Here is a 13,453-nt window from a genome sequence, read left to right on the forward strand (position 1 = left end):
AGATGCCACTTTTGGCCGGTTAAATTTAGAAGCCCTCGCGGGACAACCGGTTCTAAAAGGGCTTCTACATTTAACAACCAGTTCTAGCGAACCGGCTCCAGCTCACCACTGGATATAACCCAGGCAGTGCCAGGGCAGGAGCAGAGGATTCTGGGATATAACCCAGGTAATGCCAGGGCGGGGAGCAGAGGATTCTGGGATATAACCCAGGCAGGGCCAGGGTGCAAAGCAGAGGATTCTGGGATGTAACCTGGGCAGGGCCAGGGTGGGAGCAGAGGATTCTGGGATGTAACCCGGGCAGGGCCAGGGCGGGGAGCAGAGGATTCTGGGAGATAACAGAGACTTGACTTGGTGGGGTAGCTCACATGACTGGAGCACTGTCACGGATGGGTATAATCTGTTCAGGAAGGACAGGCAGGGGAGGAAAGGGGGAGGATTTGCACTGTAGGATTGCTCAGAGCTCCAGTATGAAACGGGAGAAAAGCCTGTTGAGAGTGGGCGATGTCGTGGTGGGCGTCTGCTATAGACCACCAGACCAGGAGGAGGAGGTAGACGAGGCTTTCTTCAGGCAAGTGACTGAAGTTTCCACAACACAGGCCCCGGTTCTCCTGGGGGACTTCCATCACCCTGACATCTGCTGGGACTGCAATACAGCAGTGCACAGACAATCCAGGACGTTTTTGGAGAGTGTTAGGGACAACTTCTGGGTGCAACTACTGGAGGAACCAACCAGGGGGGCCGTTCTCCTCTTGACCTGCTGCTCACAAACAGGGAAGAATTGGTAGGGGAAGTAGACGTGGGTGGCAACCTGGGCAGCAGTGACCATGAGATGATTGAGTTCAGGATCCTGACAAAAGGAAGAAAGGAGAACAGCAGAATACAGACCCTGGTCTTCAGAAAAGCAGACTTTGACTCCCTCAGGGAACTGATGGGCAGGATTCCTGGGAAGCTAATGTGAGTGGGGAAGGAGTCCAGGAGCGCTGGCTGTATTTTAAATAAGCCTTATTGAGGGCACAGGAACAAACCATCCTGATGTGCAGAAAGAATAGCAAATATGGCAGGTGACCAGCTTGGCTTAACAGAGAAATCTTCGGGAAGCTTAGACACCAAAAGGAAGCTTACAAGAAACTTGGGCAGATGACATGGGAGGAGTATAAAAATATTGCTCAAGCCTGCAGTGGTGTAATCAGGAAGGCCAAAACACAAGTGGAGTTGCAGCGAGCAAGGGATGTGAAGGGTAACAAGAAGGATGGATATGACTGGATATGAGTCAACAGTGTGCCCTTGTTGCCAAGAAGGCCAATGGCATTTTGGGATGTGTAAGTAGGGGCATAGCGAGCAGATCGAGGGACGTGATCGTTCCCCTCTATTCGACATTGGTGAGGCCTCATCTGGAGTACTGTGTCCAGTTTTGGGCCCCACACTACAAGAAGGACATGGATAAATTGGAGAGAGTCCAGCGAAGGGAACAAAAATGATTAGGGGTCTGGAACACATGACTTATGAGGAGAGGCTGAGGGAACTGGGATTGTTTAGTCTGCAGAAGAGAAGAATGAGGGGGGATTTGATAGCTGCTTTCAACTACCTGAGAGGTGGTTCCAGAGAGGATGGTTCTAGACTATTCTCAGTGGTAGAAGAGGACAGGACAAGGAGTAATGGTCTCAAGTTGCAGTGGGGGAGGTTTAGGTTGGATATTAGGAAAAACTTTTCCACTAGGAGGGTGGTGAAACACTGGAATGCGTTACCTAGGGAGGTGGTAGAATCTCCTTCCTTGGAAGTTTTTAAGGTCAGGCTTGACAAAGCCCTGGCTGGGATGATTTGATTGGGGATTGGTCCTGCTTTGAGCAGGGGGTTGGACTAGATGACCTCCTGAGGTCCCTTCCAACCCTGATATTCTATGATTCTATGATTCTAAGGGTTTCTTCAGGTATGTTGGCAACAAGAAGGTGGTCAGGGAAAGTGTGGGACCATTACTGAATGGGGCATGCAACCCAGTGACAGATGATGTGGAAAAAGCTGAAGTATCCAATGCTTTTTTTGCCTCGGTCTTCACAGCCAAGGTCAGCTCCCAGACTGCTGCACTGGGCAGCACAGCATGGGGAGTAGGTGAGCAGCCCTCAGTGGTGAAAGAACAGGTTCAGGACTATTTAGAAAAGCTGGACATGCACAAGTCCACGGGTCCAGATCTAATGCATCCAAGGGTGCTGAGGGAATTGGCTGATGTGGTTGCAGAGCCACTGGCCATTACCTTTGAAAACTCATGGCGATCGGGGGAGGTCCCGGACGACAGGAAAAAGGCTAATGTAGTGCCCATCTTTAAAAAAGGGAAGGAGGAGGATCCGGGGAACTACAGGCCAGTCAGCCTCACCTCAGTCCCTGGAAAAATCATGGAGCATGTCCTCAAGGAATCAATTCTGAAGCACTTAGAGGAGACAAAAGTGATCAGGAACAGTCAACATGGATTCACCAAGGCAAGTCATGCCTGACCAACCTGATTGCCTTCTATGATGAGATAACTGGCTCTGTCGATACGGGGAAAGCGGTGGATGTGATATATCTTGACTTTAGCAAAACTTTCTATCCAGTCTCCCACAGAATTCTTGCCAGCAAGTTAAAGAAATATGGGTTGGATGAATGGACTATAAGGTGGATAGAAAGCTGGCTAGATTGTTGGGCTCAACAGGTAGTGATCAACAGCTCGATGTCTAGTTGGCAGCCGATATCAAGAGGAGTGTCCCAGGGGTCGGTCCTGGGGCCGGTTTTGTTCAACATCTTCAGTAACGATCTGGATGATGGGATGGATTGCACTCTCAGCAAGTTCACAGATAACACTAAGCTGGAGGGTAGGGATAGGATACAGAGGGACCTAGACAAATTGGAGGATTGGGCCAAAAGAAATCTGATGAGGTTCAACAAGGTCAAGTGCACTTCAACAAGGACAAGTTCTGCACTTAGGAGGGAAGAATCCCATGCACTGCTACAGGCTGGGGACCGACCTGCTAAGCAGCAGTTCTGGGTTACCTAGGGAGGTGGTGGAATCTCCATCCTTAGAGGTTTTTAAGGCCCAGCTAGACAAAGCCCTGGCTGGGATGATTTAGTTGGGGTTGGTCCTGCTTTGAGCAGGGGGTTGGACTAGATGAACTCCTGAGGTCTCTTCCAACCCTAATCTTCTATGATTCTATATAACCCAGGTAGTGCCAGGGCAGGGAGCAGAGGATTCTGGGATATAACCCAGGCAGTGCCAGGGTGGGGAGCAGAGGATTCTGGGATATAACCCAGGCAGTGCCAGGGTGGGGAGCAGGTGGGAGCCAGCCCTGGCATGAGGGGCGTTACAGGCTGGTCTCTGAGCCTGAGCCCCCCCTCTGGCAGAGCAGAGGCCAGGCCCAGCAGAACTCTGGCAGCATTTCTGGTCACCCCCCCACACTTGGCCCCACTCCTGGGGGTTACCACGGGCGAGAGGGATGCCCAACGGGTGCTTGGTGAGCTCCCCGGCCTCTCTGCAGGAAGCCTCCTGCCTCTTGCCAGGCCGTGGCATGGCTCCTTGATGCTGACATTTCATGTGCGTGGCACAGGGCTATTCCGAGGTCCCAGATCCCACCTATCATCCTCACCCACCGCCGCAGCGCTCCGAGTGCCCCTCGCTCGGCACCAGCTGTGCAGACCCCACTGGTACCTCAGAGCCTGTCCCTGCCCAGCGGGAGGGGGCACAGCAGGATGGCACCATTGGCACGTGGGAGCTGGGTCAGTGTAACAGCTGGCCCTTGGAGGAGAGGGCACGGCACCCCTGCAGATTCACCCCTTGTGGCCCGGCTGCATGCCAGCCCCGGCCTGACACAGCTGCGCTGCTCAGCGTATAAGAGCAATGTGGATCCTAGCAGATACCATGGGCACTGAGCAGACAGCGAGCAGGAGGCACCCCACCCCCTGGGCCCAGGGAGGGCCTGTAAGACTGCAGGGCCCCCCCCGCACAAGGATCGGTGTCCAGCAGGAAGCACCAATGGGGCAGAGCCAGAGCCCAGCTGAAAGGGCCCCTTATCTCTCCAGTACAATGGCCACCAGCCCTGCCCAGGGCAGGCAGGATAATGCTGGGCCAGGACATCCACAGCTGGACAATACTCGGCACATGGCCAAGGGGCAGGCGATGGAACACAATGGGCTGGATTCGGCCTCGCCGATATTGAGGTAAATCCGGAGTCACTCTGCTTGGCCGGATTCGGCCTCGCCAATACTGGGGTAAATCCGGAGTCACTCCACTGGGCCGGATTCTGCCTCACCGACTGGGGGTAAATCCAGAGTCACTCCACTGGGCCTGATTCAGCCCTGCTAATACTGGGGTAAATCCGGAGTCACTCTGCTGGGCCAGGCTCGGCTTTCAGCCCGTAAACGGTGTGAATGAGGAGTGACTCGCTGACTGGGCTGGAGTCACGCTGGATTTAGACCTGTGTAAGTGTAGGCTGGGGACAGTGGGCCAAGTGGGCGAACTGCCCTGGGCCAGCTGGGAAAACAAGCCGGAAAGGATCCCGCTAGAGATGGGCTTGAGCATCCCCCTTGGGCAGGGGTGAAAGTACGTTGGAGGATTTACCAGTACACGGGGCTCCTGAGCAGGGGGCATGGCCTCAACTGGAAGAGGGAGGGCCTTAAATCCCCGGGGCCCCAAGATTTAAAGGGCTCCAGCTGCGGTAGTGGCGGCTGGGAGCCCCGGGGCTCGGGGGCGATTTAAAGGGCCCAGGGCTTACTTTCACCTCTGCGCTTGGGACCCGGGACCAGCCTCCCCCGGCTCCGGGTTCTAGGGCGGCTTGTTTTACAGCCCCCAGCCCAGCTGCTGGGCACGGGCTCCTGGGGGAGCAAGCACCCATGTGGGTCCAGGGCCCTCCACTCCCCACTGCCCTGTGCTGGGAGCTGGCAAGCAGGAGCCGAAGCCCTGGGGCAGGCAGGCAGCAGACGCTGGGGGCTTGGCAGCCTGAGGTGCCAGCGAGAAGCCCTGAGCCATGGCCACCGTGCGGGGGGAGGGGAGTTCGGCAGGCTGGGGCACACTGGCAGAGGGCAGTGTGGGACGCTGGCCTTGGCACTGCCCCTGCTCTGCACCCGGGGCTGCCCATCCAGGACCCCTCGCCAGCTTCCCCCAGGAGACGCCTGGCATCACAGGGCTGGGGGAGTCCCTCAGACCCATGCTCCCCTGCAGCCCTTCCCCCCACAGCTCAGCTGTGGCTTTCCCAGCCCGTTGCCATCCCAGAGGCCAAGGTGCCCGGTGCCTCAGGAGAAAACATCCCAAATGCTCCGGGCCCATGGAGCCTCCCCCAAGTGTGATGAGTCCTGCACCTAGCAGGCCCAGCTCCCACAGCAGCCCCTTGCCCATGGCAGGCGCCTTTGGGTGTCCCTCACATCGCCAAGCTCCTCACCCAGGAGGGTGTGTCATAGCCTCCTACTGCAGATGGGGACTCGGAGTCAGCGGTAGAAATAGGAGCAGAATCCCAGCGTCTGGCTGCCCCCGTTCCCTGCTCTAGCCACTAGCCCCCTGCCCCCCCCAGCCCGCTTTCCTGTGCGCCTGTTCTGGGCATTGGCAGGCTGGGGGAAGGCCGGGAACGGGGCCCAAGGCCTGGCACTGCCCCAAGTGCTCCTGGAAATGCAAACAGAGCTGGGCTGGGAGCCAGGCCAGGCAGGACCCAAACAGGCCAATCGCAGGGGCAGGTTGCATCAGCTCCCGGCTGGGCTGGTCCCTCGCCCAGCACACAGAGGAAACCCTGTGAGGCAAGTGCCCAGAGCCTGCCTGCAGCGAGCCGGGGCCTGGCCGGGGAGCAGCCTCTGAGCATCTCCCCTGAGCGGGGGCCTCCCTGGCTAGTGCGGAGCTGGAGGACGGGCCCTGTTCCCAGTGTGGACCAGGTGTGGCCGGGGCACCTGCGCTATGGCTGTTCTCAGCCCCCCAGGGCCCATAGGAAACAAGAAGCAGAAGCAAGATGGGCGTGCTGGGCCGGCCGGGTGGATTTCTGAGCTGCTGTGGCAGAGCCGGGTCAATGGAACTGATTGACACCAGCCTGAGCTCCAGCCACGGCTCCAGGGCCCTGCACGCACTGGCTCCGGAGCTCAGTCTCCCACGGGTGCCCTACTTTTAGCCCCTTCTCCCAGGACTGACTCGGAAGGATCTTTCCCACACGCCACAGCTGCCGGCCCAGAATAGCCCCTTTGCAGCAGCCTTGCAAGGCCTCCCAGCTGGCGTTATGCTGAACCGACTGGACAGGAAGGTGGTGGGGCTGGGCCAGGCCCCTCACACCTGTTGCCATATGACACACAGAGCCTCCACGTAATGTGTGACCTCCGCCCTGCGGCCAATCAGCAGCCAGCATGTCTCCCCCTCCCCCGAACAGCCAGCACTTTGCTTTGACGCAGCAAATGTCGTGTGCAGCAACGTGGGTCCTAGGCCCTGTAGTGCAGAGAGCTGCTGGTGATTCTCCTTCCCTCTTGTGGAAGCAAGGGGGTTCTGGGTTCTTTTTCTGCTGCTGCCGCATGTGCCCCATGGCCGTGTGTGGAGGAAGGATGCAGGATCCCACCACAGATGTCCATGAATTGGTCACTAGCCCTTGACAGATTCTCTGTTACAGCCTAGCTAAGCAGCCTGGGTGAGAGTCACAAGGGCCATGTGCCACGTGCGGCCCACTTCAGTCCTAGGGGCTCAGGTGCATCCTGGTGCCTGGGCCTTGGCCGAGCCCTCGTGCGTCCTGGTGCCTGGGCCTTGCTCTGATCCTTCTCACTGATGCACAAAGACCTGAAACCACCCAGCCAGGAAACATGTGGGCCAGAGCCCTAGAGTGACAGGCTGCTCCACTCTCCCGCTACAGCCCTGCCCCCCCTTGCACCCCAGGCCTGGGGAGATGAGGGATCAGAGAGGGTGGGTATCAGCTCACCAGGACCTTCCCCAGAAAGGTCACTGCCTCTGTTTGGTAGCGGGTCCCAAGCACCATCAGAGGGATCCCCTGCCCCACGCAGCCCCTGACGCACACTCACGCCCATATCCAGTCAGGGTGCAGACAGATGCTGGCCTTTCCTCCCTATCAGAATCTGCACAGGATGGGGGGTGCCCCCCCTTCTCTCCCTGGCAGGCATCTGCTCTGGGCAGCTGAGATATCACATAGCGAGGGCAGCTTCCCAGGGACAAAGCCAGCTGCACCTGCACTCAGAGACCTTCGGAGGGCAGGGAGCTGAAATGCATCTGGGGGTATCCCAGCTCCCATTAGGCCTGATCCTGCTTCACTTTCCCTGCTTCAGGAGAGTCACTCTGGATTGACTCTGGATTGAGCGAGATCAGAATCAGGCCCCTTTACCATCACTGGCTCCAGTTAAAATTGCTCCTGGAGTTTGGGGCAAGGAGGCCAGGATCTGAGAGCAGTGAGGTTCCCAGCCCCACATGCGCTCCCCAGGCACCTTCTCAGCCACCTCCCATGTTCGGGGCTACGGGATTAAAGCGAACCATGTCTGGGACCAGCTGGCAACTCTTAGGCCCTGTCTACACTACGGCTCTGCAGCGCTGGAGAATCCACGCCCTGAGCCACGCAGCTGGGTAGAGCTGAAGTTTCAGTGTCGCTCAGACCTTCCATCTGGCGAGCTGGCCTTGAGCTTCACCGCAGGGCTGGATTCCCCCCGGTGGCTCCTGCCTCCCACACAGGCCCCAGGGACGGCGGGACCCAGGGTCTTCTGCGATGCCAATCACTCCCTGGTCACCCTCCACCCATCCCGTGGCCCGGGGAGCTCAAAGCACTTTGCAAACACTGGCACATTCAGACTCACAACCTCCCGTCACAAGCGGGTCAGGGTCATCTTCCCCCTCAGGGGGCAAAGGGAGGCACGGAGCAGGGAAGCTGAGCCAGGAGCAGAGCCCAGGAGTGGCCATGCAGCCGGCATGAAGCAGGGCCAGCGGGGACAGAAAAGCCTTTTCTGGCACCTGTGCTTTCCAGCCAAGGTTTGCAGATATGAGGCTTAAGCACACACGCAGCTTCCCACAAGGTCTCCAGTCCCCCCCAGCCCGAACCGCAGGCCCCCACTGGGCTCCACCTCGCTGGAAGTCCAGGATGATGCAAACTGTGGCCGTCTTTCCTCCTCCCTGCTCTCCCAAGATAACCGCCCCATGATAAGGCGGGCAGAGGCAACTCAGGCAGGTGGGAGGCAGCTGGGCAGAGAGCTGGGATGTTGAACAACAAACACACCTTGATCTTTCGGCCTATGAGCTCCTCGCTGCCCCTGGGAAGCCGTGAACTTTAAACAGAGAACAACAGCTGAGCCCTTCCACACCCACAGCCTCAGGGCAAGCTCCCGCCTGACCCTCCGGGCAGATCCCCAAGAGGGACCCAAGCCAGGATTATGTAAAGCTCCATTCTCTGCAGACGGAGCACATTACCCCACAGGTGGTGTTGTTTGGTGTCGAGTATGTGTGTTTGGGGAAGGCCCACACCCTGCCTGCAGTAACCCTGGGGCCCAGGAGGAACGCTCAGCAGCAGGAACCCTGTGACCCACTTAGCGGGGGGTTGTCAGGGTGCCCTCAGGTACCAGTGACCCAAAGGGACTTGCTGAAGGGGGCTAGACACCAAGGGCCTGATCCTCCATCCTGTGCCCAAACATGCAATCCTGTCCTCATGCTGGTGTTTTAAACCTACCTATAATTATTACCCACAACAGCAGAGTCTGGGGCCAGCCAACCACAGGGCCCCATTGTGCCAGGCACTACACAAACCCAGAGCGGTGCCCACAGTCCCTGCCTCGAGAGCTGGCGATCTAAACCCACCAGACAGCTGCAGGTGGGGGCTGGGGTCGGGCACCAGCAGAGGGAACAAGGGATGGCAGCAAACAGGATGTGATATGGCGGGGAGGTGGGGGGAGCTAGGAAGAGATCAGCTAAATGGGAAGGGAAGGGAGCGGGGCCACGGAAGGGAAGGGGGTGAGCGGGACAGGGCAGGGGGAAGAGGGCAAGGGGGCGAGTGTGGATTGACACCGACGACTGCACAAAGCAGGGCAGCAGGGAAAGAAGCAGAGGAGCTCTAGGGATGTGGGGGAGGATGATGTCTGGGGGCACATTAGGGCTCCTGCCTTCTAAACAGCAGTGATTTGGGGTGGGAGAAAGCAGGAGTTGGCAGGAGATGAGCCCCGGAGCTCAGGGCGGTGGGCCGGAGCTCAGCTGCAGAGCCAGTTTCATGGGAGCCAGGACACTGCGCCCCTGATTCTCTTTTCTCCCCACTTTGCACCCATGAAACTCCACTGGCCCCGGTGCCCTTGCCCTGATTTGCACCGGTTTCAGGGCGAGCAGAGGCAAAAGGGGCCTTTCACAGAGGCTGGTCAGTTTCACTCTCCAGTCCTGGTCCAGGTGGCAGTGCAGGGGTCGGCCTGGGGTGGGGCTTTCCCAGCCCAGCCCAGCCCAGCGGGAAAGCTCAGGCCACAGTTCCAAGGATCACGCGGCTGGGAAAGGCCTTTTGGTTACCAGCCCAAATTTGGAGCCTAAACTAACTGCCACGGAGACCAGGGCAACAGGGTCTAACAGCTGGGAGAGAGAGGGAGAGCGCAGGGATCAGCCGGTGCTCTGGGCTCCTGCCCCTTTGTGCCCACATAAATGCCCAGCACCCCAGCATGGCAGGGGTTAACCCACCCCCGCAGGGCTCCCTGCCCCAGGCTGTCTATGGGTCAGACTCTGCAAGGCTCACTCCCATGGCCAATGAGAACCCACTGGCGCAAGAGCAGGGGCACTGGCCGTTGTTGCCCTCGCCAGTGAGAATGGCTGATGTGCACTGCAGCCTTGCCGAGGGGCGGGGGTCAGGGTTCTGGCCCAGCTCATTGCGGGGCAGAGACAGTAACTAGATCCCACTTGGCCACTCTCTCCTCCCGTAGCCAGCGGGGTTTCGCTCTGGAGTTCTGTCCAGGCCCCTCTTGTAATAACCAGCCCCAATAAGCCCTGGGCTCTGGGGCTCAGGAAACCAATATTATAGGCCATCCTGCACCCATTGCCCGGCAGGCGAGAACACTCCAGATTGGGCTGCTGGGTGAGGCTGCACCCCTGCTTTGCCCCACCCTGCTCCATCAATACCAGCTGAGCCGTGCGCCTCAGCTCCTGGACACAGATTGCACAATACCTCGCCCCCCAGCACTGGGACTTGCTCGGGCCCTTATGACGCCAGCACCCCACACTCTGGGAATGCCAGCCTCGGGGGGGCGGGGGGTGGAGCGGGCTGACACGCTTTTCAGGTGCTGCTGGGGATTTCCACTGCAAAACAAATGCTAATTTTGGACTAGTCATTGTGTATACGTAGCCCAGTAACTCATCTCCTTCCTAGGGAGCAAAGGTGGATCATTGTCATTAGTCCCGCTCTATAGCTGGGGAAACTGAGGCACATAGCAGGGACAGGACTTGCCTGAGGTCACGCAGCACAACAATGGCAGAAACAGACCCAGATCTCCAGAGTCCCTGTCTGGTCTGTGGCAGAGCTGGGATGTGAAGCTACATCTCCGGGTTAAGCACCCAAGCCCCAGGCTGCCCTGCCTCGTGCTCTGCCCCCGGCCCCCACACTGCCACACATCAATCGGGCTGTTATCATAGACATGGGGGAAGCTCTGCACAGGTTTGCACAAGGCCAGGAAGGCCTGACCGCTAACCGCACGTCACTCCCTGCTGCACCAGCTTTCCCAGCCCTCTCCGGGCGGCTGGCTCCATGGAGATTCCTACATCTTTCTCTGACCCAGCTGAGATGGGCTAGTGCCGGAGACCAGATACCAAGCTCGATGGGCCCCTGGTCTGACCCGTTTCCACAGCGCCCTGTGAGCAAAGGGAAAGCAGACCTCAGGGCTGGAATCCTCTGGGCAGAAGGCCAGCAAAAAGCAGAGACACTACTCAATAGGGCATCCTGGGACCTGTGCTGTGTACTGGGCGGGAATTGCCCAGTTAGAAACAGGCTGCCAGCTGCTTTCTGGTCCCGAAGAGGCTTCCGGATGGTTAGAAGATGGTCGGTGTGTTGCAAGGGGCTCTGGGAGCTACCAGAGGCAGCCTCAGCACCCGCTTCCCCTGCACGGCTCAATCAACAGAGAACACATTAGCCTGAATAACGACCACAGATGGAAAGGCCTCAGAGGCTCAGGGCTGGAGTTTATCAGACTGAGAGCCAGGAATACACAGCCAGCCAGCCCACCACTCACCCACACACAGAGCGGAGTTCAGGCCAGGCCACTGGAGTGGAATCAGGAGAGCTGGCATCTATTCCTGGATCTGCCACCAACTCGCTGGGGCACTCTGGGCAAATCCCTTCTTCTCTGCGTAGGTTGAAAGCTCTGGGTCAAGGATTAGCTCTCAGTGAGTCTGTCTGCATGGCAATCGGCCGGGGGAACTGGTGTGCATGGAGACGTCCCTGAGCAAGCTTTGCTGGAGACAGCTTGCTAAAAGTCCCAGTGGCAGCAGCAGAGGGTGTGGTGGCAAAGGCTAGTCCTCCCTGGGACCCTAGTTTTAGGTACCCTCAGGGCTTGGTCTACACTTAAAAATTAAACCAACTTTGTCATTCTGGGCTGTGAAAAATTCTTCCGGTGACCTAGTGTGACGGGTTGGATCACAGAAACCCCCTTGGGGCTGCCAACTGATGTGCCAAGACTACTTCTGCCCCTGCTTTCCCTGCCCTCCCAGCTTGGGGCTTCAGTGCCCTGCCTGGTTTGAGCCAGACCCGCTAGCCTGCTGCAAACCCAGACCCAGGTCTGAACCGCATCCCCTAACAGCTGTAGGCTTAAGCTGAAAGCAGCTTAAGAAGCATTCCTGCCTTTAACACTCAGATGCCTAGCTCCCAATGGGGTCCAAACCCCAAATAAATCCATTTTACCCTGAATAAAGCTTATACAGGGTAAACTCATAAATTGTCTGCCCTCTATAACACTGATAGAGAGGTATGCACAGCTGTTTGCCCCCCCCCCCCAGGTTAATTAATAAGTAAAATTGATTTTATTAAATACAGAAAGTAGGATTTAAGTGGTTCCAAGTAGTAACAGACAGAACAAAGTTAATTACCAAGCAAAATAAAATAAAACATGCAAGTCTAAGCCTAGTACAGTAATAAAACTGAATACAGATAAAATCTCACCCTCAGAGATGTTTCAATACGTTTCTTTCACAGACTGGACACCTTCCTAGTCTGGGCCCAGTCCTTTCCCCTGGTACAGCCCTTGTTCCAGCTCAGGTGGTAGCTAGGGGATTTCTCATGATGGCCGCCCCCTTTGTTCTGTTCCACCCACTTATATATCTTTTGCACAAGGCGGGAATCCTTTGTCCCTCTCTGGGTTCCCACCCCTCCTTCTCAATGGAAAAGCATCAGGTTAAGGATGGATTCCAGGTCAGGTGACATGATCACATGTCACTGTGAGACGTCATTACCCACCTGCCAGCACACAGGTACACAGGAAGACTTACAAGTAAAACAGAGCCATCCACAGTCAATTGTCCTGGTTAATGGGAGCCATTAAGATTCCAAACCACCATTAATGGCCCACACTTTGCATAACTACAATAGGACCTCAGAGTTATATTTCATATTTCTAGTTTCAGATACAAGAGTGATACATTTATACAAATAGGATGACCACACTCAGTAGATAGGTGTGTGTGTGTGTGTGTGAGAGAGAGGGAGAGAGAGAGAGAGAGAGAGAGACTCTTGGGGCTGTGAGCAAAGCGAGACCCTCCTGCAGCTTGGCTCCGCCGTGTATGGGGAACCAGGACTTTGCACATACACAAGATTGTGTCAAAGAAAATACCTGAGCCGATCCTCACCCCGTCACACCCTGCATGCACTCAGCTGCTCCTCACCTAGGCTTGCGGTTTAGGCTTGGTGCTCTGTAAAGGGACCCTGCCACGGCCTCACAGCGAGACAGGGTCCAGCTGTGAATCGAACCCAGGAGTCCTAGCGGCCCTGAGGAGGGGTTGCCTGAATGCAGGCAGCAGCCTCGGCTCAGGAGTAACCTCACCCCATCAGGCCTGATCCCCCAGATGCTTTGTGTGGTCAGTTACATTGGCTGCCGGGGGGCAGCATCTCCCCCCCAGCCTTGCAGGGGGCTGGTTGATAACACAAGGCGAGAGCCAAGGCAGGCCCCTGCCTGGATCCCTTTAATGAGGGCTGGGCCCAATGCCAAGGCCGGGGGAGCCAGCAGCGGGCTGAGCGCCGGCCGTTTGTTTTGTAATGCAATTATTTTGCAGGCACTAACAGGGTTCGCTGCAGCCCCGGACTAATGTGACCCGTGGCACATGCAAGAGGCAGGGCGGACAATCGCACGCCCTCGGTGCCCATCTCCAGCCCCCCACCCCACCCCCATCTCATCCCACTTCCGGGCGCTGCTCCCGCAGGCTCGCTCGCTCGCTCGCCTGAGATGGGTTTTGAAATCTCTGGTTGCCTTGGCAACTCCCATGGCCCAGCCGGAGCACGAGGTTCTGAGGCTGGAGGCGGCATCAGGAGGG

The sequence above is a fragment of the Natator depressus genome, chromosome 26 (assembly GCF_965152275.1).
Source record: "Natator depressus isolate rNatDep1 chromosome 26, rNatDep2.hap1, whole genome shotgun sequence".
Lineage (NCBI taxonomy): Eukaryota > Metazoa > Chordata > Testudines > Cheloniidae > Natator > Natator depressus.